A 12634-nucleotide genomic window follows, 5' to 3' on the forward strand; every position below is an offset into this window, starting at 1 on the left:
ACTACTGTTGAGGATCAATTGCTTGGTTGTCATGGCGGCAAGTTGACACCGTCCATGTGTTTGACATCACTGACATGTCACTCAGTGCACCAGCAGCATCTGGCATCTTGGGAACTCTTGTAGGAAACCCCACAGTCACTGCAAAATATGTAGGGTCGGTCATTAACTTGTCAACACTCCGCACCAGCAGCCAGAAGTTTCCACCAGTCCTAGAGGGCTTAGCTTAAGGGTGTGAACCACAGTGTGGAAAGGGTTTCTCATCCCTTTGGCACTTCTCGAGAAGCTTTGAGTCATGGAATACATGGTGAGTGACCTTGTTGGGACCGAGTCCTTGCCTTCTGCTATTAAATCCACAGAGCTCTGTTTAGAAGGACTCCATTGTTGGTTCTTAGAGGCCACTATTCCGGTCTCACTGCAGAGAGAACTGGAACTCAAAGCCAACGTAAGCTGACCGACACCTTCCTAATGCGTAAGCACATTGATTTTGTCTATAACTAGCAAGTTCCTCCTCTTGTATTTAAATACACTGGGTCTTCCCCACCTTCCCTAAGGTTTCCCAATCACTTGAGAATTGGAGACCAAACCTGTTTCCTTTCTACAGTGACCCTTGGCCCAGCTGCTCTCCCCACATTGAGATCACACAGTTAAACCACACACTTGTTGCTTGGTGTAGCAAGCTCTGAATAAATGGTGGATAAAACACCAACAATCCCAACCATCCCCCACATTGGTGCATCAGGAGAGACTCCCCATCTAGAAATCGCCTTCTGTTTAGGTTTCTTTTGCATGCCCATGTCCAAACTGTAGCACTGACCAGAATTATCAGGGAAGGAAGGGGTGTTGGCTTCTCTGACGTGGCCAGTGAACATAGTATCAGCTTTAAGTGGCACTCTAGGAAGGGAGTCTGTACCTTCCAGATATGACAGGGCTTTGTGGACCATCTTGTTTCCTTTTTCAGCTCTAAGTCATTCAGTGGAAGAATTTTGGGTGTAGTAGCTGATTGTTCCTAGTTTTCCTCACTAGAACAATCTAGTTAGAGAAACACTCATCTATCTTTTTGTCTATGGCTCCATGCCATCAGGACTGAACTGAACCCAATGATAAAAAAGACACAGATGGTGTCAATCCTATGATCAGGAACTTATCATTCAGTTGGCTATGGAAGACATGCATACACAAAACCAATGAATAAATAGCCTCAGGAAAAAGATTCGTGAAACTGCCAGGGGAATCCAGATGGCAGAAATGATCAGCCAGGGAGAGCACAGACATGGGAGGCTTCTTGGACTGTGAATTGGCAGAGAGGAGTTGGGAGGACAAGATCAGTGACGCAGAGCTGGGTCTGGTGAAGATGTGTGGAGGATGGAAGGAGGCCTGGCAGGCAGGAGCAGGGGTGGGGCGGGGTAAGAGGCCCGGTAGGGGCTGGGAGAGGATGTGGGTGGGCTCTTGAGAAGGAGCAGCAGGCCAGGAAGAGGGAACACTGCAGCCAGGTCATCAGAAGTTCTGGGAGAGAAACAGCAGGGGAAAGGAGGAAGGGAGAATGGCTAGGAGGCTGCCAAAGGAACCCAGGTCCGTGCATCAGGGCTGACACTCGGGTGGCAGGAGTGGGAGAGACAGTGGCAACTCTGCTGCCAGTCAAGACTCCCAGCTTCTCCTCTTGACCAACAGTGGCTGCTTGAGTCCTCCCTCCTTTCATTGCAACTTTTCTCTGTGGTCTCCTTTCAAAATGTGAATCAGACACATGTGCGTTCTAGACTGAGGGTGTTTATCTGGGAGACTGTCACCAATGGTTCTCTGGTAAAGTAAACGAGGCTGTTGGTTTAGATGATCACTGCAGCTCTTCCCTGCTCTTAAACATGGTGGACCATTTATTTGGAATACTCTCTCTGTGAGCAAGGAACAGGCACGTGCTCTTCCACAGCCACCTCTTTGCAGTGTCTTACTCCTGTTTAAGTGAATGAAGGTGTGCCCAAGCACCTGGCCCAATATTTGGCACAGCTCAGCTGCTGAAAAGGTCACTGATGGTTTCACTCTTTCTCACAGCATCCTTTGTCACATTGTCATTTCTCAAATGTGCTACTTGCACACACACCTTTTTTTCTCTTTCTGGTTGTTACAAAGCTAATCCCAGATCACCCACAGCCTCCTCCATAGCACAGCCATGAGCTCACCCGGCGGGAAGCAGAATCGACATCGCTTAGCAACCATGAAAATAGCTCCAGCAGGCCCCACAGGGTCTCAGGAAACTCATCCCTGGGGCATGTGGGAACGGAAGGGCTTCAGTTGAAATGAAGATACAAACAAACGAATTGGTCCCCAAACGTCACTCTTCATGTTGCGTGACACTTGGGGATTATCTTATTTGTATCCTGCTTAACCATCTCTCAAGCACAGACATGTACCACAAAGGGTCAGATAAGAAGGAAGAAGTAATCAGGGTTGGAAAATCTATAAGCCCTCCCTTAGAGGATACACGCAAATGTTCACACGCACAACGATATTAAAATTCAGATGCACGTGCACACATAAGTTGGGTTGACTTCCTGTTCCACCAGCTTGTGCTGAGTAGGAGGAACTGTTTTGCACATCAGGGGCCATCAATGTTTCTAGTTTGAATCAGTAAATGAGAAAAAATATGGCTCAGGTCAGAGATGTTATGCAACCATGTGTGATGGGTGCCCACTCTGATTTCTGGTCCTCCTCCATTGCACAAATTTAGTAATAGGTGAGGAAGGTCAACTCCCAGAAGGACATGATGCTGCTAAGAGCCACATAAAGGGGAAAGGTAGGGGTGGGAATTAAGGGATTAATTTATCTCTGCAGTGTGTTAGGGTCCTTCAGAGAGACAAAGCCAACAGCATATATATACTCATATATGTATATACGTGTGTGTGTGTGTGTGTGTATATAATATACTAAGAGATTTTCTTATAAGGAATTGGTTCATGCAACCATAGGGGCTGACAAGTTCAAACTCCACAGGGCAGACTACAAGATGGAAACTCTGATACAGGTGATGCTAAAGTCTGTCCATAGCCTGAATTCCCCAGAGGAAGCTGGCAGCCTGGAAATTCTGGCAAAAGCCAATGCTGAAGTCGAGGCAGAAATTCTTCTGACATTTACTTCTGACCTTTATGACTTCCAACTGATTGGATGAGGAAACTCCCCACATTGCTGAGGGCAATCTCCTTTTGATTGCAGATGCAGTTAACTGATTGTAGATGCAACCAGCTAATTATAGATACAAATCCCATCTAGGAAATGCCCTCACAAGCAGAGCAGTGCTTGACCAAACAACTGGGAAACAACCTAGCCAAGTTGACACATGAAATTAACCATCACATGTGGGAACTGGTGGTCCTGGTTGGCTTTCTGGAGCTGCTTAGGTGTGCCCTTCCTGGAGAAGGTAGATTTTAAGATAATGGAGAGAGATATTTCAGTAGGGCAATTATGCCACAGAATTTGCTGTTTCATCTGGGGCTAGATCAGGAAGCAAAGCAAGGAGTAGGGCAGAGTGAGTGATTCAGTGAATCCCAATTAAGTAGTTTTGTCCTCCCAGCCCCTGACCATGGAAGGTGGTGAGGTCAGGAGGGGTGGGAGACTGAGTGACTTCAAGTCCTGAAGAATGCATTCTCCACCTCCAACTGGCAATTCTTCACACCAGGGAGAGAGTGAGGTGGGCTCACTTATTAAGAATAGTGTAGTAAGTTTGCCTGGGATTGAAGCCTGACCCAACCACTTACTACTGATACTTCATAGCGTGGTGTATGAACCTTGAGGCTTTATGCATACGGTTAAAAGCCCAGACTCTGGAGCAGCAGTAACTTCTCTCACTCTAGGCACTTAACACCTGTGCTAGTTTCTCACATTCCTGGAATCCACACTCAGCTCCTCTCGAATGCCTTTTCCTGTAGTTGCTCCCATCTGGTCCTAGATCATCAGCTTTCCTATCCCTCTGCCTCTAGCCTTGACTGGTGTAACCCTCCCTGAGCACTTCCTGTTTCTTGTCAGGTTCTTTAATTTGCCATCCCTGCTCCCATGCTCACATTTTGGCTTCCTTTGTACCTCCCTGTCCCCATCTCTCTAGGCATCAAATAATTCCTGTTGTTCTAACCCTCTACTCAAATCCTGACTTGTTAATTATCATTCCTCCAGATTATCATTCCCCATACTTCCATATAGCATTTATAAGGAAACTTAATATTGTGAGGTTTTAAGAAACATTGACCCAATTTCATACAAGCTTAGTCTTAGTGCTCTTACTTCTTCAATTATTATCTGTCTTGGAACTAGATTAGAGTCAGAGTCTTTTGGTTCCTGTCTTCTAACATTGTCTTCATATGGAACAGGATGAGATTTGGGGCAATGCAAATGTGAGCCAGAGGTACGCCAGAGTAAGTCTGAAATTAAAAAGGGTCCGTGGAAATAGTCACCTCCACATCCTCACCTTCAGTTCACTCCGTATTTTCATTCTGGTTTGACTTCCACTCTCAACATTCAATTGAAATAGCTATTGCCGAAGCTAGTGATATGTTGCTCTACCTAATGGACAGCAATGATTTTTCATCTTATCTGAAGTTTCATGCCTCTAGTCAATTTCTTCAGCACTGCTTTAGCCCCTCTGGCTTTCTTTCAGTTCTTGAATTACATAAGTTTCCATCTGTCTCAGGACCTTCTCATACTGTATTCCCTCAGCCCCTTTGATATGCTTATGTGGTGCCTGCAACTTTTTCTTTTTGTTACTTCTCACAAGTGCCATTGAATAATTATTTGGGCATTTATTTGTTTCGGTCTATCTGTCCCAGCAGAACACTCTTTAAAGTCAGGCACCAGGTCTGTTTTGTTCCCTAATGCTGAGTTTTATTTGACTCAACAAATACTTCTTGAATGACTGAATAAGTAGAGAGAGGGGCAAAAGGGGTAGGAAGAGTCTAGCATCAAGCTTTTTCCTAAAGTTGGAATGCAGTTGCTCAAATTAATACCTGTGGATAGATGTTGTTCTGGTTTGCTAAGGCAAAATACCAGAGCTGGATTGGCTTTTATAAAGGGGGTTTATTTGGTTACAAAGTTACAGTTCTACAGCCATAAAAAGTGTCCAAACCAAGGCATAAACAGAGTATATTTCACTGTAGAAAGGTCATTGGCATCCAGAAAACCTCTATTAGCTTGGAAGGCATGTGGCTGCATCTGCTTGCTCCTAGGTTGCATTTCAAAATGTCATCCTCCAAAATGTCTCTAGGCTTAGCTTCTTGGGCAAATTCTGGACTAGTAGATCTCCAAGCATCAAGCAAAAAGTCTGCTTCAACAGGCCATCCTCCAAAATGCCTCTCTAAGTTGCTCCCCAAAATGTTACTCCCAGCTACTCTGAGGTCCTTCTGTTTGTGAGCTCTTTTATAGGATTCCAGTGATTAAATCAAGACCCATGCTGAATGGGTGGGTCCACACCTCCATGGAAATAATCCGGTCAAATGTATTACCCACGGTTGGATGGGTCACATCTACATGGAAACAGCCTAATCCAAAGATTCCAATTTTTTCAATGCTAATATGTCTGCCCCCACAAGATTGCATTAAAGAATATGGCATTTTGGGGGACATAATACATCCAGACTGGCACAGATGTAATGCCCAACTTTCCTCTAGATGTAGATTTCAGACTCCAGAGAGCAGGGCTGCCTGTGTCAAGATCTTTGGAGGGCCCCTAAAACAGAACCCTGTCTGAATAAGAACTCTAGGGGTCTCTAGGCTGCTCAGATTTCTTTCTGCGATTGTAAGGAGGGGGGGTCTGTGACCTTTTCTTGATTTGTCAAGGAGTGAATTGGTAGCAAGGTGCTGTTAAAAAAAAAAAACAGAATTCAGGCTCAAGCAAGAAATAAACTTGTGTTTGAATCCTCTCTCAACCACTTGCTGTGTCAAATCAGGCAAGTTACTTTACCTTTCTGAGCCTCAGGGCTCGATGCCTATCTCATAGGGTTGTTATAGAGATTAAATGATGCATCTGCATGGAAAGAACTGCCTAAGTGCTGTGGTTGTGGTGGTTGTTGTCATTGTCATTGTTAGTGGCCCCATTCTCTAATAACAAACTCTGGGCCTCGGCCAGGTGGCTTCCATTGGTTAAAAGGTCATCAACTTCTCCTTGGACAAGATGTCCTCTGTGGTCTCTCAAAACTGCAGGATTCTGTGATTCAGGGAACATTTAGGTCTTGTCCACTCTGGAACTCTTTGAAGCATATCTGTGGGAAGGGTAAGAATCTCATCTCTCTGGACTTTGCAGCCATGCTCAGTTGGATTTGTCCTGGAAGATAAGCAATGGATGACACACGTAGGAGAAGAAAGTCAGTTCAGTTTGGCTTGGTCCTGTTTGGAACCAGAGACTGTTGGGTGGGACCGGAGACTGATGTTCCCTGACAGCCACACCATGGACTTTCTGGGGATGATGGCAGGAGAGAACCAGAGAAGTAGAATGACTTGAATTTATTTTCTTGGAAAGAATATTTTGTTGGCAAGGCTTGTGCTTTGCCTCATAAATGGGCAGGGAGTCTAACTGAGCAGGAAGAACTGGATTTGAGCCACTCCCTCTCTGCTGGCCAGGACCAAGTACATCCCTCTAAAAGCGCGGTCCCTGGTCACAGACCACACTTGCTTTTTCCAGAGGTCCCGCCTGTCCTTCTGCCTCATTGGTTTCTCTGTCATTCTTCTGACCCATTTGTGTAATTTGAACTCATTTGGATGAGTTTTGAAGGAGTAAAAGAAGAGAATTAGAGAAGTACAATGACTTTAAGAAGGGAAAAATAAGGGTGAAGAATGGAGGTGTCCGTGGCATCAGATAGGATTATATCCAGTTGAGTGATAGAAAACGCCAAATAACAGTGGTTTAAGCAAGATTAGGGTTTATTTGTCTCTCACAGTAAATGCTTGGAGTAGACCAGGATGTTTTGGTGGCTCCACAATTATCAGTGATCCAGACTCCTTCTATCTCACTCCTCTGCTGTCTTCAATATGTGGTTTCCATCTTGTGTCCAGATGGCCGCTCCAACTTTAGCCACCTTTTCTGCAGTCTATCTATCTGGAAAGAGAAAGAAGGGAGGGGGAAGGCACAGGCCCGCTCTTTAAGGACTCCTTCCAGAAATTGAACACATCACTTTTACCTTTAAATTATATCGCATTGGCCAATACTCAGTCACATGGCCATGTCTAGTACAAGGGAAATGTGTCTTCATTCCGAGTGAACTTGTGTTGAGCTAACTTTTACAGGAGTCTATTAGTGAGTATAGGAGGACAGTTATAAGTTTCTGCCACACCCTGAAAACACGAATGGACAATACAGAGTGAGGTCATAAGAATAGCTGCAGCCAGCTGTGTGTGTAGGTCCTGGCTGATTGGAGTAATTCTACCACATGGTAGCTGTGCAATGTTGGGCAAATTGTTTACTCTGAGCCTGAGCTTTCTCATCTGTAAATAATAATAATAATAATGATAATAGTAATAATAACTACTTCAGAGAATTGTCAACGGGATTAAGTGAGGAGATGGGTATAAAATGCTTGACCCTCTTCCAAACTGTGCGCTCCTGACAAATGTTAGCTATTACTGTGTTTATTTTGGATACAGATCCTCCTGAAGGATGTGCTGGCATTGCCCTTTCCTTTGGCCCAACTGGAAATGAGATTTCTGGGCTGTCATCATTCTTGCAACCATTACCACACCCTTCAGGAAGGCCATTATTTTCTCCTTCTTAGATAGATTAACCTCTTGCTTGAATTAGAGAGTCAATATCTTACTTGGATTTTGAGTTCCTCTGAAAGCCAAGACTTCCCAAACAGAATGGCACACTGGTAATTCTAAAGCACTGAGTTACAACAAGAAAAAATCAGTGGGTCCCCTCTTTAGCATTGCTTAACACTCGTGAACATGCATTTAATTTGCTTTAATAAGCAGTTATTGTCCATTTATTAATAGCTCCTTATTAAAAAACATGTTTGTGGCCTGTGGTTCAGTCATAGAACACCATGACCAGTAGTTCCAGCCTCCACTTTCACCTCCTCTTCCACCTTCCATCCCATAGCCAGTGTTCAGGCTTCTCCAAAAGGCAATTCATTAACAGCTATTCATTACAGGAAAGAAACATGCTTCACGCTATTCTTTGATCTCCATCCCAATGATGAACACATCCCTACTCTGTGCCCCTAAAATCCAAGACTTGTGGTCAACTCATATGTCTTTGAGATGGCTTTATTCTGTAGGCAGTGTAGCCTTCTATGGGCTGTCCATGGTTCCAGACTGAGTCAGGGTCTAACTCTCTCTGTTTCCATTACACAGGACCAACAGTTGTGTATGATTCCTGATAACACTGAAGGAGAAATAATGATCCTTTACATTTGTGCAAAGTTTTGCAGCTCATGAAGCATTTCATATGTCAATAGAAATGACCAGGATAACATCAACCATTTATTGAGCATTTATCCTAAGTATATTGTATACATTGCCTCTAATTTTTACCATGTATCATTATTGGCCTATTGTATACCCATTTTGCAGATTGGTAAACCAAGGTGGGGTTGTTGAGAGGACTTATCCAAGGACACAAGTGCCAAAGAGGCAACTATCAAAAGAGGCAAACTTGGAACTCAAACCCATTTCCCTGGTTCCATTATAATTTCATGCCTCTTCAAGTTGCTAAGTAGAAGAAAGAAGAGGGCAAACTTGGGCCAGGAAAATGCTCCCCAGAAGGAAATATTTCAGAATCACAGCTGAATTGTCCATGCAGGAAGCTGGCAGCTTCTACAGGTTCTAAACAGACCAGGAACTACTCATTCTCTTGCCTTCTCCCAGGCTGCTTTCCGAGCTGGGGTGAGGAGGCAGCTGTTTCCGAGGGTTGCTGGCCAGAAGGGACTGGAAGAGAGTGATGTTATCTTCGGACAGCTCAGCGCAATTGGCAGTCTGTGGCTGTCATGTCAAGAGGACTGGGGCGAGACCCTTGATTAATAATAATAATAATCTGATTCCATGTTGATCACTTAGTAGATGCTCATCGCTGAGTTGAGAGCTTTACAGACGTTGTTTTCTTGAATTCTCACAACATCCTTGCAAAGCAGATACTGTCCTCTCTATTCTGCAAATGAGGAAACTGAGGATCTGAGAAGCTAATGCTCAAGGATGCACAGCTTATAAGGAGCAAACCAAGGATATTCAGTTGGCAACTTCAACGTCTATGTTACATGCATACAACGTACTCATCATGATAGACATGGAGTGACAAGCTTAGCACGCAGCAAATATTCAGTCACTTGTAATTATTGCCTAACCCAAAGAATGTGAGCTTGTGGGGGATGGGAGTTGATCATGCCATATATATCTTTATGTCTCCCAGAGCACAGTGCAGGATGGGACAGCAAATGTGCCATACCCCTGCTTCATGCTGGCTGCAGAAGTAAGGAAATCTAGTGGAGAAGGATCGATGTAACGGGAGCTTCATGCTAACTCAAGGCATGTAACTTCGACATGTTTGGTGACGGTCAACAGCCTGGCTTTCCCCGAGGAACCCATCTGGCCAAGCCCAGCATCTCAGGCTCTCCTGGAGGCGAAAGGGCCTGGGAAAGTCTCCATGAGGAATGAGAAGGTCATTCACAGCTGTAAAAGTTTGGGGACTTGGTTTCCCAGGAAAAGGGAGAGGATATGGGTCAACTGACCTTCCCGACCTCAAAGTAACCAAAGGGATTTTTCTGATTCTAACAACTAGCCTTTAATTTTGGTGAGTAAAGGAAGCAGTAAAGAAGAGGAAGAGGAAAAGCAAGTCTTCAACACCCCTTTTGGGAGGGAGTTCCAGAAATCATTCTGGTTTAATCTTAGCCTCAATTTTTGCAGAAAACCACTGTGGGGGTCAAAGGAGCAAAAGCGCTGTGTTTGGGCCCAGTGCCCCCTTGCACTGGGGATGATCTTCCTTTCCCAGTTTTAATTGCCTCCTCTTGCAATGCTCCTCTGATCCCGGCTCGCATACCCACCCAGTCTGCCCCTAGTCTGTTTGGCCCATTTTTCAATTGAAGGGACTCCTAAGGAAAACTTATTAGCTGTTTGCTGAATTCTCACTAAGTTAAACTCCATTTTTGTCATTGATTATACAGATAACAGGCTAACTCCAAAAATTTGGGCAAGGCTGAACCATCTACCTTAGCAAGACAGAAGCAGGAGCGGGTATCCCAGGCAAATACAGCGGTGCCCGCTGTCCACCTAGAAAGGACTTTCCTGCTTTTGTTGATAGGCTTCTCCTGTCTTTAAATGCTAGTGGCTAAAGGGAATTAAAAGGATTTCTGAAAGTTTATTTTGGGGTGGCTTTGAAAGCACCCCCTTTTTTGCTCTGTTTTTCTTTTTAGACAGCTTCACACAAGGGGCAAAGCTCCTGCCAAAAGGCCTGTAATGCCCCTCTTTGGGGACTGAAGTTATCCGCTCAGCTGTCCCTTGTAAATTTATTCCTGTGTGAGATTTTTCCCAAACCATTCATTCCTCCGCTTAGCTCAGGCAGCTGGAATGCAGAAAAAAATACATTTTTTTTTTCTCTTTCTCTCTCTCTTTTTGCCCCCTCCCCAGGAATGTGCCTTTTATGTGCTGGGAGGGACCGGCCGAAAAAGAAAACAAACGTGTGGGCTGGTGCACATGCTCATGGACACGAGCAACCCCACCAGGCCCCAGGTGAGGGGTCTGCAGCAAGCCTCATGGGTCTGCAGCCTGGGACCCGGCCAGACAAACACCTCACCAGGCTGCTTCCATGGCAACATCACAGTTGAACTGAAATGGAAAGCCGCGGTGGTTCCGAGCCAGGAGCAGCCTTCCAGCTGCACGTGTGTGCGGACCAAGCAGGTCCGTAGGGAGGGGCAGTGAATTGGGAACTTTTACTTTATTTTTCCTTGAGTGATTGTGGTCTCTGAGGCAGGTGAGAGAGCTAGGGAAGGAGCTGGAGGTGACATATGTGCATAAAGAATTTGGGCTGCCTTAGGGGGCAAGGAGGGGTGTCCTGCAAAGTGGGGCCATTGAGGGGCTGCGCTGCCTTGAGCGCACAGGGCAAGGTTCACTGGCGTCCAATCTCTGTGCTCTTATCATATTCCCCTCCTGGGATACTCCAGTGCATTGGAGATGGAAGAAAATTTAGCAATGAAGGCAGAAGAATCAAGAACAGGGGTCTGTAGGTTACAGGGGGTGGGGTGGGGATAGGGAATGGGAAGTTAAGGCTTAAAATGTACAGCATTCTGAATTGGAACGGTGGAAATGTTTTGGTCATGGATGGTGGTGATGGTAGCACAACATTGTGAATGCAATGAACAGCACTGAAATATATGTCTGAATGTGGCTAAAAGGGGAAATGTTAGGTTGTATATATGGTAACAGAATGAAAAAAATCCATGGAACTGCTCTACACAAATAGTGAACTCTTAAGTTAAAGCATGGACTATAGTTAACAGTACAATTATAAAAAATGAGCCTGCATCAGTTGTAACAAATGCTCCACACCAATGCAAGGTGTTAATAACAGGTATATTGTTAACATATATTTGTCATAATAGGCATATGATAATCTTGTATTGTATGCATGATCATTCTGTAAATCTACAACTTCTCTAATAAAGGGAAGGAAAAAAAAAAGAACAGGGGCGTGCCCCATTTTCCAGAAAGGATCCATTTGACTTGGAATAAAAAGGGCCTTCAGTCAGCTCTAAGTAAAAGAGGGTGGAGGTCCAGAGCTCCTGCTGTCTGGTGCTCTGGCTGCAGTCAGAACAGGGCAATGAACACCAACACCACCGTTCTGGGTTCACACCGATACCCACCACATTTTGGGAGGGTTTCTGCAAAGAACATCAGGCACAGGAGCCTCCAGGGCCCCTGCCCTCCAGGAATCCTGGTGTCCTCTTACAGACTGGCAATCAGTGTTTAGAATCACTTAGCCTGCAACAATCTTTCTGCCTATGGAATATATACGCTTCTTGGTAGTTTCCCCTTTATCCTAACAGCCCAAGAATGAGCTTTGGGGGCCCCTGATTGGTGGGGCGCTGGTTTGGAGAAAGGGTCCCTTCTTCTGTTGTGTGCTTGGAGACTCCCCACCCCCAACTTCTTATCTTCAGCTTGGCTGATGGGACCCAATTGACTGTATATCATGTGCAGTGTAGTATGAGGCACCCAGGAAGAGGCAGAAATAAAATGGAAGATGGAGTCTCTGCCTTTAGGGAGTTCACCGTTTGATGGGGAAGGTGGGAACTGGAGGGCAATACCTCGGCAGGAGGTGCTGGGTTACAGCTTCGGGAGCCCTCTAGGTGCATGAGAATCAGCTGCCCATCTTGTTAAGCTGCCCATTCAGTAAATGCAGATGTGGCGAGGGTCTGTATTTCTAACAAGCTCCCAGGTGATGAGACACTGTTGATTCGCTGGTCACCCTTAGAGTAGCAATGAGCTAGAACATTCACCCAATGGAGCAGGAAGGAGAATGCAAGAATACACCTTCCTTGCCATTGTCCTCACTCAGGCGAGGCCATGGCTTCTCTTAGGTAATCCTATTTTCCTGGCCTGATCCTCCCACAAACACGAAGCAAATCAAACACCAGTTGTCGATTCCAGTGTGTCATCTCCTGGATGAATGATTTGTAAGGGC

This window comes from Choloepus didactylus, chromosome 6 (genome assembly GCF_015220235.1).
Source record: "Choloepus didactylus isolate mChoDid1 chromosome 6, mChoDid1.pri, whole genome shotgun sequence".
In the NCBI taxonomy this organism is placed as follows: domain Eukaryota; kingdom Metazoa; phylum Chordata; class Mammalia; order Pilosa; family Megalonychidae; genus Choloepus; species Choloepus didactylus.